The 16,703-nt window shown below is 34.0% G+C and overlaps 1 non-coding gene across 1 annotated transcript; it reads right to left on the reverse strand.

Moving 5' to 3' along the window:
* Positions 1-340: 340 nt before the first annotated feature.
* LOC123631224 lies at positions 341-446 on the reverse strand. Its single transcript, XR_006733082.1, has one exon. It is a non-coding gene; the product is annotated as a U6 spliceosomal RNA (small nuclear RNA).
* Between the last annotated feature and the right edge of the window lie 16,257 nt (positions 447-16,703).

The raw sequence follows: 16,703 nt of genomic DNA on the forward strand, positions 1-16,703 counted from the left end.
TCTTATGCAAAACTATCTTTGTTCTCCTAAAATAATTTTATTGTTTTACATAAATATTTTTTTAAATTGCATATAGACTTTCTTGTACCTAGTGTCAATGAGATCATGTTTTTTTGAAACCAAATTTTATACACTTTTTAAACTTTGTTGAGGTATGATTAACAAAAAGTTAATTACTTTAGGTTTAAGATGCAGTGTTTTGACATGAGTACACCTTGTATAATTATTTCCAAAATTAAAGTAATGAACATATTTATCACCTGACATAGTTATGTTTTTCGTGGGGTTTGGAGGGTGAAAACATTTAAGATCTACTCCTTTAACAAATTTCAAATATATAAAATACATGGAATACTTTGTGAATTTTCATGTCATCTCCACACAGATGACATGCTAACCTTCTCTGTTATCATTCCAATTTTAGTATATGTGTTATTGAAGTGTGCAGTAGGCCTCATTTTGTGAGAAGAAATCCTCTTCCTTTGAAAAATTTGATAGTTTTTATGATAATGTTGCGATTTCAACAATATTGACTAAAATTTATTGCCTCTAAAAATCCTTCAAATGGAATATCAGAATTGATCAGATGTAAATTCATAGAATGGCCATAATATTTGTGAACCATTATAAGTAAATTATAACAATATTGCAAGAGAGCTGTGATAAAAAGAAGAGCACAGAAGCAACCGTAAAGATGACATAATAGACCAACACACCAATAGATTGGCAGCAAGGCTTTCAACAGTAACAATGGCAACCAGAAGACAGTGGAGTAATATTTTTGAAATGGTAAGAAAAAAATAACCATCGACCTAGATTTGCTTGCACAGCAAAATTATCTATTGATACTGAGAGTAAAATAATGACACTTTCTAATGAACTAGAGCTGATTTTACTAAAAATAATTGTTCCTAGAAGAAATTTCTAAATGATAAATTTCAGAAGAAAAAAAATATCTGTGATGCCAAGAAGAATGGCAGAGAGAAAAAAATGGTATAAGAAAGACACATGGAAATACATAAACTTTATATGAACATGAATAAGCCATCTACAAGCCACGGTGAGAGCCCTGAACAGATTCTTCCCCAACAGCCCTCAGAAGGTACCAAGCCTTGATTCTGGACTTCTAGCTTCTAAGTGTACGATGGCAAATTTCTGTTGTTTAAGCCAAGAAAAGATATAAATGTGTGAAAGTATAAATAAAAGTTACCTTTACATAATGATTAATAATAATAATGTAAAATATGTTCAGCTAAAAAGGAGAAATGAAAATCATGAATGAAATAGTTTGTGAATCAGGTTAGAGTTGCTCACACTGAAAAAGTCCCTAAAGTCTGAGAATTATTCAGACAACATTGAAGTATACATGGAAAATGGTAGAACTCAAAACTTCCATATTTCACCAGGTAAAAATCAATAAAAAGTAAAGATTATCAGTTGATATATGAAAGGAAAGAAAAGATAAAAAGTTCATTAAAAGTGGGAAAAGCATAAAACCCTAAATAAGACAGAAGGAATGTCAAAATATATCAATCATCTAAATGACTATATTTGTCAGTTAAACAACAAAAAAAATTGTCTAAATGGAAAATCAAACAACATCCCACAATACTGTGTTTACAAGAAATATACATAAAACATAAATACCCCCAAATTTACGAAAAGAAGATTAGAACAAGAATCCAAAGTGGATGTAGTAATATCAGAAAAGTAGGCTTTAGGACAAATATGTATAAAGAAAGGTAAGAGTCACTTCATAATGTTAAATGTTCAATTAGCAAGGATGACATAGCAATTCTGTATTTTTTACACCTAATAAAATAGCAATGTTAGTTAGGAATCTTTAGAGCCTAGTGTTCCAAAATTTATTAATAAAATAGCAATGGCTAAGTAGTTCATTTTCCTCTCCTTTATTTAAAGTACAGCAGCAAACTATCCAATGCTGGTATGAGAACTATGCACCTAAAATTCTTCATGAATCAGCCTTCTTCTATCTCTTCTTTCAGTCACACTTAGGTATAGTCCTCATCCTCATGGTCCAAGAAGGTGACATTTGTGTCCTATGCTAAATTAGAAGAAAGGACAAAAAAGAGGGCAAAATGTCTCTGGCAACTATCTTCTAATAACTTTCAAAAGATAACACATCATACTGTTTATATTCCATTGGCCATTAGCCATATCTTAGTGATAACCTCATGGGTTAATGCAAAGGAGGCTGGCAATGGTAATCTGTATAGTTGCTATTACTATGGAAGAAGAAGAGAACAGATTTTGGAGGACAACCAGTAGCCTCTACTTCAGTAGTCTCAAGTTTCCTAAAGCAAAAGTTGATAGAATTGCACAGGAAAATTGACATCTACTACCATACTGAAAGATTTCAACATTCCTCTCTCAAAAATGAGAAGTTAAAACCACAAAAATATTAGCATATATATATAAAAAGACACACACACATATATAACTATCAATCTAGATTAAAAGATACATATAGCACCCTGAAACTAACAATTGGAAAATATTTATTCTTGGGAACAAAGAGTGTACTGACAAAAATTTGATGACATACTAGGCTATGAATGAGATATTAAGAAAATTTCAAAAAGCCTGTCTCAATTAGATTCCAAATAAATTTAAATAAATTATATGGTAATAAAATTCATAAATATATAAATGTATGTATTTAGAAATTGTCTTCTAAATATCGAATAAAACAAAAAAGAACCATTATATATCTTTTAAAATACTAAGATGAGTATGTGTGTGTGTGTGTGTGTGTGTGTGTCTATGAGACTTTGATGAATAAAATGAAAACAGTTCTGCTATTTAAATAAAAGGACAATTTTTTTTTTAAAAATCAATGTTATCAAAATTGAATTAGGAAGAAATGAAGCTTAAACATTTCTGAAACAAATAAATTGATTGAATCAGATATTTTTAAATGTTTCAAAAAATAAATTCCAAGACAAAATGTTTTCTGAGTAAACTGTAACTTTAAAAAGAGATCATTTAAATATTATATAAACTCTTCTAAAGGACTACAATGGAGGGGAGGGTTAAAGATAGCTGATGATGCAGCTAGTGCATGCCACTTCCACAGAGAGGAACCAAAATAGGGAGTAGATATCACACTCTGAATAGATCATCTAAGAGAGACACTGGAATTTGACAGAGAAGCAATGGAAGCTCAGAAAACAAAGGAGGGGGAAGCCAGGCAGTCTGCTTGGGTGGGATTGGCAGGCAGCCAGGAGAAGCTCCCTGATGCAGGAAACCAGTGAGTGAGAGAACCTTGGGACTCCCCACTCCCACCAAGCCACAGACTTTTACAATCCTAGCTATGGGAGAGCCCCTCAATCCTCACGGACCTCCAGACTAAAACAGGGAGTTGCCTAGATGTTGCACAGAGGCATTTCTCAAATTCACATGGAGTCCCACAGATTTCTGAGCCCTGAGTGGCTGCAGCCCAGTGCCATTCTAAAAAGCCAGGCTTACTGCATCCTGCCTTGGGGCAACTGCTGCCGCCACTACTGACCAGGCCCGGGAGGGGGCAGGGAGGTTGGGTACTTTCACATACCCCAAGGAGAAATACCATCACCACAGCTGCTGGAAGGAGACACAAGCAGACCACCTACTGGACAGATGCCTCCCTCTGCTGCATCTCCTGAGAGGGGCCCACTCTCTCTGGTGGCAGGAACGCAGGATAGCCACCCTGCATCCTCCTAAACATTCTAGCTGCAGCCTGGCACCATTCTGAGGACCCAGTCTCCAGAGATATGTGTCCTGACATGGGGCTTCTGCCTCTGCCAGGCCAGAGAGGAAGCAGGAAGGCCATGCACTTTCACGTACCCCAAGGACAAGTCCCACCACAGTTGCTGCAGGATGGAGGGTCAAGCAAACTGCGTGCCCCATAGCTGTCTGCCTCTGCTGCTCCTACTGAGAGGGGCCTGTCATCCCTGGTGGCACATAGTGCAGCCAAACTGCTCCCACCTGAGAGTTCTACCAGCAGCCTGGAGACCAGCCCACCCCTTCCTATCGCCAGCCCCATCCCAGTCCTGTCTTCTCAGGACTCAAGCACACATCCAGGGGCCTAGAGATTGGGGATTGCATAGCCTAGTCCACCACCATTGGAAGCCAAACACTATCCCTGGGAACTGAGGTCTGGCCAACTGAAACTGCCAACACCATCATAGCTGGCATATATTTATACGTGCTGAAAGGCAGGACCTCTCCCCCTCTCTGCACAATGCAGCATCATTCCTGCAGCAGAGAACAGGTGAGCTATAAAACTGTTTGTTTTGAGCTCAAGGAGCAGATTCTGTCCAGAAGATATTGTGGTAAAGAGCTATGGGACAGGTATTTTTCATGACTGTCAATGATATTGTGGCCCAGAGGCAGACAAGAATGTCTGACTGAATTAAAAATCATGAACTGCAAGACAGTGGTGTGATAGGGGAGTGGATCATATTCATGCCTGTCTAGGATGTGGAACTATTGCAGCCCTTTACGCCCCCTGCAAAGACCTCAGTGCATTTTATCAGGATCCTCCCACCCCACTCCCATCAGGGTTGGTGCCTGTGCTTGTCATTGGGTATCCATGGGTGAGATTAACAATCCAGCTGTACCCAGCTTTGTCCCTCACTCAAGGGCTAAGCAGAAAACTCGGGGCACTGGGCATTCCACAGACAAGCCCATCACCTTAGAAAACAGAGTGCACCTCACAGTAAACAAGCACATGTCCATCTGCCTCTGCTCATCCAGCTCTTACCCATAAGTGCCACCTACTGGCCCAGAGATTGAGCTGCATTACCCAATACAAATCTGCCACAAAAGTGCACAATGCCAGATTTCTGAGACCTCCACAATCCTGGTCATTGCAGAAGGCAAAGATTATACACCCAACATGTTGCTATCACAGGTGGCATTTGACAAAGCCACTGCGTACAGACTTGACCCCCTGAAAGCATCCAGAATCAAATCCAAGTGACCATCTGCAACATACATTGTAGTCACTCCCTCAAGGGGTAGGGAAAATGCCATCTAAAAGAAAGGAAATCAAAAATAAAAAATGATAGCTTCTCCAGTAGAGAAGGAACCAGTATAAGAATTCTGGCAGTATAAAAAACAGGGTGCTGTGACACCCCCATGGGATCATACTACTTCTCTAGCAATCCTAAACAAAATGAAAAGTCTGTGATGTCAGATAAAAAATTCAAAATGTGGATTATAAAGAAGGTTAATGAGCATTAAGAAAAAATTAAAAAAAAAAAAAGCCAGAAAAACAATTCAGGATATGAATGAAAATTTACTAAACACACAGATATTAAAAAAAAAACAACAATTTCCAGAAATGACAAATTCTTTGAAGGAATTCCAAAATACAGTTGAAAGCTTTCAAAGTAGACTAGAACAAACAGAAGAAATAATTTCAGAGCTTAAAAACAGGTATTTCAAATTAACCTTGTCAACAGTAAAACAAAAGAATTTTAAAATCCTAGAAGCAGCAGGAAAAAGTATCTAATTACCTATAAAGACAATCCTAACAGTGGACTTCTCAGCAGAAACATTGAAGGAGAGAAGAGTTCAGAGTCCAATTTTCAGTCTTTTTCAAGAAAAAAAAATGTCAGTCAGGAATTTTGTATCCTGCTAAAGTAAGCCTCATAAATGAAATAGAAATAAAGTCTTTCCTAGAAAAGAAAACACTAACAAAATTTGTCACTAGTAGATTGGCCCTGCAAGAGATGCTCAAAGAAATTCTAAACATGGAAATGAAAGAGAGATAATTGCCATCATAAAAACACATGAAAGTATAAAACTTAGAAGTCTTATAAAACAAAAACACAATTTAGACTACAAAGTGACTAGATGACAATTAACATTATGACAGGAACAATACCTCACATATGAATATTAACCTCGAAAATAAATGCCTAAATGCTTCCCTTTAAAGATGTAGATTGTTGGAATGAATAAATCCAGGATTCACTCATATGCTGCTAACAAGAAATCCAACTAACTGATAATGATACTTACAGACTCAAAGTAAAAAAGTGGAAAAAGATATTCCAGGCAAACAGAAACCAAAAGTGAGGAGCAGTTGCTATATTGATACCTAATAAAACATTTTAAGTTTTTAAATTAAATATTTTTTGACTGTCAAAAAATCATTATATGATGATACAACAATCAATTCAACAAGAAAATATAGCAATCTTAAATATATATGTGCCCAACACCAGAGCACCCATATTCATAAAACGAATATTACCAGACCTATGAAAAGAGATAGGAAACATTTATTGTTTTGGGACTTTTTGATAAAGGCCATTCTCACAGCCTAGGTGATGGACATGCTTTAAGCTCTGATTTGGGGGGTGGGGGCAAGGGCAATATATGTAACCTAAACTTTTGTACCCAAATAATATGCTGATATAAAAATAAAAAAAAAAGAGATAGGAAACAATACAATAATAGTGACAGACTTTGACCATCTACTGACAGTACTAGACAAATCATGGAGGCAGAAAACCAGCAAAGAAATACTGGACTTAAATTGAACTCTAGAACAAATGTCTTAACAGACATTTAAAGAACTTTCTATCCAACAACTACAGAATATGCCTTCTTCTCCTCAGTGCATGGAATGTTCTCCAAAATAGATCATATATTAGATCACAAAACAAGTGTCAATAAATATTTTAAAAATTGAAATCATATCAAGTAACTTCTCAGACAACAGTGAAATAATACTAGACCTCAATACTAAGAGTAACTCTCAAAATTATACAAATACCTGGAAATTGAATAATATGCTTTTGAATGAATGCTAAAACTATGATTAAAATAAAAAATGTTTTGAAATGTGTGAAAATAGAAACACAACATATCAAAACCTCTGATATACAGTAAAAGCAGTGATAGAAGGAAAGTTTATACTGTTAAATGCCTACATCAAAAAGATAAACCTAACATCACATCTCAAGGAACTAGGAAAACAAGAACAAACCAAACCTAAAGTTAACAGAATAAATGAAATAACAAAAATTGGAGGAAAACTAAATAAAATTGAGACCAAAAACGATGCAAAGTATCAATGACACAAAAAGTTGACTCTTTGAAATGATAAACAAAATTGGTAGACCACTAGCTATATTAACCAAGAAATAAAGAAGATTCAAATAAGTAAAATCAGCAAAGAAAAAAAGGTATTACACTGGTACTAAAAAAACAAAGATCCTCAGATACTACTATGAGCATAGCTATGCTCACAAACCAGAAAACCTTAAAGAAATGGATAAATTCCTGGAAAAATACAACCTCTCAAGATTGAACCAGGAGCAAACAGAAATCCTGAACAGATCAATAATGAGGAGTGAGACTGAATTAGTAATAAATTCTCCCAATAACAACAACACCAGCAACAATCCCAGGACCAGGGAGATTCACAGCTGAATTCTATCAGAAATACTAAGAAGAACTGCTGCCAATCCTATTGAAACTTTTCCAGAAAACCATGGAGGAGAGAATTCTCCCTATCTCATTCTGTGAAGCTGGTATCACCCTGATGCCAAAGCCAGGCAAGGACACAACAACAACAACAACAACAACAACAACAACAAAAAACTATAGGCCAATATTCCTGATGAATATAGCTGCAAAAATTCTCAACAAAAAACTCCCAAACCAAATACAACAGCACATCTAAAAGATAATTCACCACATTCAGGTGTGTTTTATTCTAGGGGTGCAAGGATGGTTCAACATACAGAAATCAGTAAATTTGATACATCACATAAATAGAATTAAAAACAAAGAGCATGCAATCGTCTCAATAGATACAGAAAAAGCATTTGATAAAATCCAGTCACCCTTCATAATGCAAAAGCCCACAAAAACTTTGCATAGAAGGAACATTCCTCAAATAATAAAATCCATATATGACAAACCCACAGCCAACATCATACTGAAGGGGAAAATGTAGAAAGCATTCCCCCCAAGAATGGAACTTGACAGGGATGTCCACTTTCACAACTCCTATTCAAAATAGTACTAGAAGCCCTACCTAGAGAAATCAGATAAGAGTAGGATATGAAAGGCATCCAAATTGGAAAAGAGGAGGTCAAATTATCTGTTTGCTTATGATACAATCTTATACCTAGAAAACCCTAAATACTCATCCAAAAGACTCCTAGATTTCATAAATTACTTCAGCGAAGTGTCAGGATCCAAAATCAATGTACAAAAATCAGTAGCATTTTTGTACCACAATAACAACCAAGAAGAAAACCAAATCAAGAACTCAATCCCATTTACAATATTTAGAAATAAAATACCTAGGAATACATTTATGCAAGGAGGTGCAAGATCTCTAAGAAGAGAACTACAAAAAACACTGATGAAAGAAATTGTACATGACACAAACAGATGAAAAAACATCCTATGCTCTTGGATTGAACGAATCAACATCATTATAATGGCCAAATTATCCAAACCAATCTACAGATTCAATGCAATTCCTATCAAGTTACCAAGGTCATTTTGCACAGAATTAGAAAAGAAAATCCTAAAATCCATATGAAACCAAAAAAGAGCCTGAATAGCCAAAGCAATTCTAAGCGAAAAGAACAAAGTAGGAGGCATCGCATTATCCAACTTCAAATTATACTACAAGGCTGTAGCAACAAAAACAGCATGATAATGGTATAAAAATAGGCACATATCAATGGAAAATAGGAGAGAACTCAGAAATAAACCCACATACCTAAAAGCAACTGATCTTTGACAGAATTCACAAAAATATACACTTGGAGAAAGGACACATTGTTCAATAAATGGTGCTGTGAAAATTGCATAGTCATATATGTAAGAATGAAACTGCACCCCTATCTCTCTCACAATACATAAAAACTGGCTCAAGATATATTAACAACATTATGTAAAAGCTGAAACTATAAAAATCCTAGATGAAAACCTCAGAAAAACTCTTTGGACATTGATATAGGCAAAGACTTTATGACTAACACCTCAAAAGCAAATGCAACAAAAACAAAAACAGACAAATAGGACTTAAACTGGAAAACATCTGCACAGCAAAAGAAATAATCAACAGATTAAATTGACAACCTATACAATGGCAGAAAATATTTGCAAACTATGCATTTGACAAAAAACTAATATTCAGAATCTCCAAAGAACTCAAACAACTCAACAAGGAAAAAAAAAAAAAGAGAGAGATAATCTTATTCAAAAGTGGACAAAGCTTATGAGGAGACACTTTTCAAAAGAAGACATATAAGTGTCAAAAACATTGTAAAAATTTTCAACATCACTAATCATCAGAGAAATTAAAATTAAAATCACAATGAGATAACATTTTACATGAGTTAGAATGACTACTATTAAAAAGTCCAAAAGGAACAGATGTTGCCAAGGATGTGGAGAGAAGGTAACACTTGTACACTATTGGTGGAAATGTAAATTAGTACAACCTGTTTTGAAAACAGTGTAGATATTTCTCAAAGAGCTAAAAATAGAACTACCATTTGATGCAGCAATCATACTTCTGAATATCTACCCAAAGGCAAACAAATCATCGTAAAAAAAAGAACCTGCATTTGTATGTTTGTTGCAGCCCTATGCACAATAACAAAGTCATGGAATCAACCTAAGTGGTCATTGACAGATGATTGGATAAAGAAATGAGGGGTGTGTCTATGTGTGTATTTTATACATTTATAATATATTATTTAAAATGTATTATTTAAAATACATTTATATATATGTAATGAATTTTATATATATACAATGGACTACTACTCAGCTATAAAAAAAAAAAACGAAAACAAATGAAATCATGTCTTTTGCAACAACATGGATGGCACTGGAGGCCATTATCCTAAGTGAAATACCTCAGAAAGGGGAAGTCAAATACCTCATGTTCTCACTTACACACTTATAAGTGGGAGCTAAACAATGGGTGCACATGGACATACAGAGTGTAATAATAGCCATTGGAGACTCCAAAAGGTGGGAAGGTAGGAGGTGGGTGAGGGATGAAAATTATATGTTGGTTACAGTGTACACTATTTGGGTGATAGGTAAACTATCACTATGTATCATTAAAACTGTACAAGATATCCATGTAACAAAATTGCACTTGTACCTCCTAAACCTATATAAAATTTTTAAAAGAATTAAAATAAAGAAATACTCTCCAACTCATTCTATGAGATCAGTGTAACCTTGTTATCAATGATAGGCAAGGATATGATGTGAAAGGTAAACTAAAGGCCAATTATTAATACATTAGGTAATTAAATATGAAATGTCCGATTTTGAATCAAAAGTTTAGTTTATTATATCTCAGACAAGAAGCAGTACAATTACTGAAAGTATGCACATGAACTATCCACACAGTTTTGCCATTTAACAGTAACTTGCTTATGCCAGCAGCAAAGAAGCCTGGAGACCCAGTGACGATGAAATCACAAAAAGTGTTTTCCATAGCTTGTTTAGAATTTAATATTTTTCTTTGCAAGAAGTGTTCCAAAGCCTGGAAGAAGTGGTAGTTAGTTGGTGCAAGGTCTGATGAATACAGTGGATGACAGAGAGTCTCCAAGCACAGCCTCTGTAGTTTGAGCAGCGTTGTGTTTTGCAACATGTGGTCTTGCCAGAAGTTTGGCTTGTCTCTATTGACCAATCTTGGCTGCTTAATCATGAGCATCTTCATCATTTCATCCAATTGGTTGCAGCAGACATCTACTGTAATCGATTGACCAAGTTTCATGAAACTGTAATGGATAATACTAGCACTGGGCCACCAAACAGACAATATTAGCTTTTTTTAAATCAATATTTGGTTTTGGACTGTGTTTCAGCACTTCATCTTTATCCAACCATTCACAAGTGCTGTACACTTGTGATTGTCAAAAAGTATGCATTCTTCATCACACATAACAATATGGTGTAGAAATGGTTCACCTTTATGTTGTAAAACCAAAGAAAGGCAAGTGTCAACACGATTTCTCTTCTGATGCTCATATAATTCATGCAGAACCCATCTATCCAGCTTCTTTAGCTTGCTGATTTGTTTCAAATGGTCCAACATTATTGGAAGAGTAATGTCAAAAACCTGGCTGCTAATTCATGCATAGGTTGAGATGGATTCGATTCCACTGTAGCTTTCAGCTGATCATTATCCACCTCGTTCTCAGGTCACCCACATGGCTCATTTTCACAATTAAAACCACCAGAATGGAACTTCTCAAACCATCGATGTACTGTGTGTTCATTAGCCACATCCTTCCCACACATTTCATTGATATTTTGAGCTGTTGGCACTGCATTGGGTCCACAATGGAACTCATATTCAAAAATAACACAAATTTTTGACTTATCCATGGTCTCACAAAAATTGCTCCAAAAAAAAAAAAAATTGAAAGGTAATCCCAAGCCAAAACATGCAGTTGAAAGAATGAGGATGTACCTTCACACTTAAAAAAAAAACTGTCAAAGTAAAATGTCAGAGATATCAACTGTCAAACTTAGTATTTAAGGAAATTGGGATTTCATACTTAATTACCTAAATAGATGCAAAAATTCTAAACAAAACATTACTTAACTGAATTTAGCAGTTCATGAAAAGGTACTGCAGCATGTCCATACTTGGTTCAGTCCAGAATTGCAAGGATGATACATAATTAAAACATATGTAAGTATGATTACCATATTAAGAGACTAAGGAAATGATTAATTCAAAAAAAGCAGACATATCAAATAATTAATTCAAATTTTATCTATGATCAGAACTATCAGAAAAGTAAAAGTATCTTTAATTTAATAAAGAGAACCAGTATGAAAATTAATTTTTTGCAGTGAATTTAGAAGTCTTCTGTTTTATATTACAACCAACACCAGAATAACTTATATCACAGTGCCTCTTCACATTGTACTGGAAGACCTAACCAATACTGTAAGACAAGAAAATTAAATAAAATTTATAAGGGTTGGAATAAAAGAAATAAAATTGCTATTATTCAGAGATAATATTATTGCATAGAAAATCCAATCAATATTTCTAAAAGTAGAATTAAAACAGATATCAAGAAAGTATTAAATGTAATATTAAGATATATATATATTTTATATATACATATTTTCAGGACACAGTCTTACTCTGTTGCTCAGGCTTGAGTGCAGTGGCTCAATCATAGTTCACTCTCAGGCTCAATATATCCTCCTTTCTCAGTCTCCTGAATAGCTGGGACTACAGACACGTGCCACCATGCCCAGCTAATTCTTTTTTTTTTTTTTCATAGAGATGGAATCTCACTATATTGCCCAAGCTGTTCTCAAACTTCTCCTGGCCTCAAGCAATTATCCTACATTGGCCTCCAAAAGTGCTGGGATTACAGGCACAAGCCACCATGCCCAGCCTGAAGTAAAAATATTAATTGCATTTCTGGAGAACTAAAATAAAAATTTGGAAAACATATTCTAAAAGAAGATATCAGATATTGATTCACAGTGGTAATTAAAATATGTTGTCTCTGAATAATCTAAAATACAGTAAGGTATGTTGGCAGCAAATTAAAATTTGTGAGACATTTAAAAAGACAAAAAAAGTTAAAAATATATCCAATGTTTTGGAATGAAAAGATCAATCCAATTGTGTCTCTCCAGATTGATCTACAAGCTCAATGCAATAGCTCTAATACTTTCAGCAGATTTTTTTCAGAATTTATGTGGAATTACAAGGCACAGGACTATCCAAGAGGCTACTGAAGAAGAGGAGCAAATTTGGGAGTCTTCCTTTATTAAATATCAAGATTAATTTAAAAACTAAAATATTTAAATTAATGTTATCTTAGAACAGGAATAGAAAAAATAGTCCCAAAATAAATTCATGAATTAAAGAACATATACTATATGACAGAAGAGTAACTGTAGTCATTAATAAATGAAGGAGAGACTGTTTAATGGTTCTGGGACAATTGATTATTCACTTAAAAAAAAAGGAAATAAAATTGGGTCCCAATCTTGCAAGATCCACAGCAATAAACTTCAAACAGATTAAAGACATAAGAGTAAAACTAAAACTATAAACCTGTAAAAGATGAAAGAATATCTTAGTGGCCTTGGGCTAGAAATGATAGTCACACACAAGAAGTGTTTACTAATTGTGCCACATTAAAATCAGAGATTTGTTCACCAACAAAAATGTTTAAAATGTGAAAGGAGAAAAAAAATTGGAGAAGATATTTGCAGCACATATAGTTGGAAAGGTATTATCATCCAGTATATATTTTAATATACAAAATAAACATTCTGTGGACAAGAACCAAACAATAAAAGCAAATGAAATATGCTGAAAACTCATTGCTGATTAGGAATATGCAAAATGAGATTATAGTGAGGAACTTTTATATTCATAGGACTTGCAATGTTTGACAATACCAAAAATGGTGGAAGTATAGAACATAGGTAACTATATACATTACTAGTGGGATAAATTGATATAATTATAAAAAATGAGTATTATTTTATAAAGTCATATATGCAAATTCTTAAGCTAATTGCTGCATTTCTAGGCTTAGACAAATTGTGCAAATGTGCACCAGAATATATGTGCAAGAATATTTAGAACATTATTTATATTTGCAAAACACTGGAAACAGCCCAACAATATAATATATAAAATACATAAATAAATCATAATATATTTGTACTATATAAGATAATGGCAATCACTGAAAAAAGCCATAGCAATAACATGGATAAAATTTAGAAAAATGATGCTGAATAATAAATAAAAATATTTAAAACTACATAAAGTATAAAAATACTTTTAAAAGCTCAAAATTAAAATCAATAATGCACTGTGTAAGAATGCATACATATAGTAATTACATATAGACAGTATACAAATAAAATTCTGAATTTTAAAAAATTCAGATTAGTTTCCACTACAATGAGAGGCATGACAATGGGATGGGGAAGGGTATTCAAGTGACAGTAATGGGTATGACTTCACTGATATCTGTTTTTATTATACTTTATAAATTAGAAATCTGTTCCATATGTTTTTATTTATCAAATAATACACGATTGTTCTAAGAATGACAAAAGCAAAAAACTACTGAGAACAATTAAAGTTGCTTTGTAATCTTTTTTGTAAAAATGACAAAGCTTTATTACCGAGGTGTAGTTAAAAAACCATGGCTATGAAAATAATATTTTAATTATTTTTCTCTATTGTGCCACCAATAATAGATGATAGTTCATCTACTTTGTGTGAATTAAAATAAAAATTTTAGTTAAAATTAATAAAATGTTCACATATATTGAGAAAGAGAGAGTGCATCAGTGCCTTGCAATTAAATTTCAGCTTCAAATTATATTTCCTAAATTAATATCCCATGTCACTTGATCAAAGTCACTGGTTCTGGCTATAGAGTTAGAAGCAAGAAGAATGTTCTTTTCCAAACAAAAATTTCCCAAATGTCAGCAAAATGTCCAAATCGTCTATTTCACATTGATGTGCTTTTTAAAACTTTCCTCTTCAAATCAAGGACACTTCTTTGTTCCAGATTTAAGGAGCAGATAAAATATATTCTAATAGATTCATATCATAAATCTCTAGTGTCTAAGCAGACCTGAAGAAACATCTATCTGTCTTGATCAGTATCTCCAGAGGCTATTATATTCCTATTAAAAAAAAAAAGTCATCTGTGTAGAGCCCATCTCAGTCTCCAGCTTGTCAGTTCAAGAACATTAGAATACTTCTTCAGTTTTTCTCATTAAGATGTATATCTTTTATGCCCCACAATAAGCATTAATATTCAAAAAATCCAGGGAAATGCCATAAGGCAAGCGCTTAAACTAGAGACTACTACTATGCCAAACATTCGGAGCTTCCCAATTACTATTGGACTCTATTTTCGTCTGGCAACTGTTGTGTTATATCATAACACAAGTGCCATTTTGAGGCTAAAGTAAGCAGCGTCAATCTAACTGCTAGTTCAAGATGACTTTGTAGTCCTCAAGGATTGCAAGATGTGGATGATTGCTCCTTAGAGGAATAACTGTTGACAGGGCTGGTGAAACAACTCATGAATGATGAACTGAGAAAGCATCCAACTGTTCATGCAGACCTGTAAATGTGCCACACCACAACCTCAGAAAGGATTACAGCAATTTTCCCATGTCCTATTATTTGCCTCTGACCAAGAATGACAGAGATGCACAGGCATCACTAGGTGCAGCCTGGATATGCATTTCACACATTCTGATCCCTTAACTTCTTTGTGTTAAGAAAAATCATTGTACCAAGGCATCGAACTCTTAAAACTATTACATATTGAACATAAATCAATTTCGTTTGTTGCAAAATTAATAACTAAAACTAACTCTACTAATGCCTAAGATGAAGAAAAACAACTGAGCAGGAGTTCACCATTGTACTTCAGTTTAGCCTTCTATTCCCAAGGTTAATAGCATGTACAATGACTTTGATTAGGACTCACAAGAAATGAAAACATTTTTAATCAATTTGATCCTTTATGAATTTATATAAACATACACACCTAATAGGCATGCCTTGAGTAGATTTAGTTTTGGAAAAACATTTACATATTAATCTAAAAATAATATATGCTGTAAAAAAGAACCATAATCAATTCCTCTGCTATTAGTTCTTTCCCTGGTAGCAACAGCTATAGCATTTGCAAAAGGGAAATTATGATGCAATTGAGAAAGAGGATTAGTAGATACACAAGAAATAGAATCATTTACTATTTAGCAAAGAAATTCCATTCTGTGTCTGATACAAATACCACTTTAAAATGCTCAACTATTTGTTCAAACATCATAATACACACTTTAGCAGTTAAATAACCTAATCAGTATATGAGCAAACTTTTATTTCCCTCCTCCTCTTACATATTGTGTTAGCCATCTCATTTATTTTTCAATTACTGGTGATCTCTTTGTTAGCCTTTATTGAGCTACCTTATTCACAATCTGTATCCCTCATTGCTTTCTACTTCTAATACACTTTGTCTTCTTTGCTTCCTAGATCACTTTGCTGTCCTTGCATTTATCACCTTCTTTGTTCCTTCTTCTTTGTTATCCACCTAACTCCTTGTCAAATTCATTCAACTTTTTCTGTTTTATTCCCGAATTTCAAATAAAGAACCAATTCCACACGTGAACAATATTTGAATTGTCAAAAGAAGACAACACTTTGAAAAGAAAACCATTATATATTAAAGATATTTTGTTTGTGGAAATTAGATAAATGTTTTACAATATCAATATTTTTTATGACGACCTCTCTGCTAAGGAGGAAAGAATATATGAGGGTATCTAATACATTTTCTGTCATTCAGTCCATTAAACTTAGGCTTTGTATCTAAATTAAGGTTTTGATTGTTATTTTTGCATATTTCTAATATTTTTAAGCTTCTCCTTTTAATTGTCTCTTGAACCAAATGACACAGTAATGTTTTCAGACCACGAAGATCCTGAGAAAATTTAGCATTTGAGTGAAGAAGACAGTCTCCAGCAGGATGAGGTAACTAGACACAGAATTGCAATAGCCGTTCCACATCAGGGAGTAATTGAAATCGTATGCTTTTATTCTGTCTTTATTCTTAACCACATTTTAAAACTAAAGTGAAGGCCAGTTCTGCTCTATTTGTTGGTTGATG

This window comes from Lemur catta, chromosome 1, assembly GCF_020740605.2.
Source record: "Lemur catta isolate mLemCat1 chromosome 1, mLemCat1.pri, whole genome shotgun sequence".
Lineage (NCBI taxonomy): Eukaryota > Metazoa > Chordata > Mammalia > Primates > Lemuridae > Lemur > Lemur catta.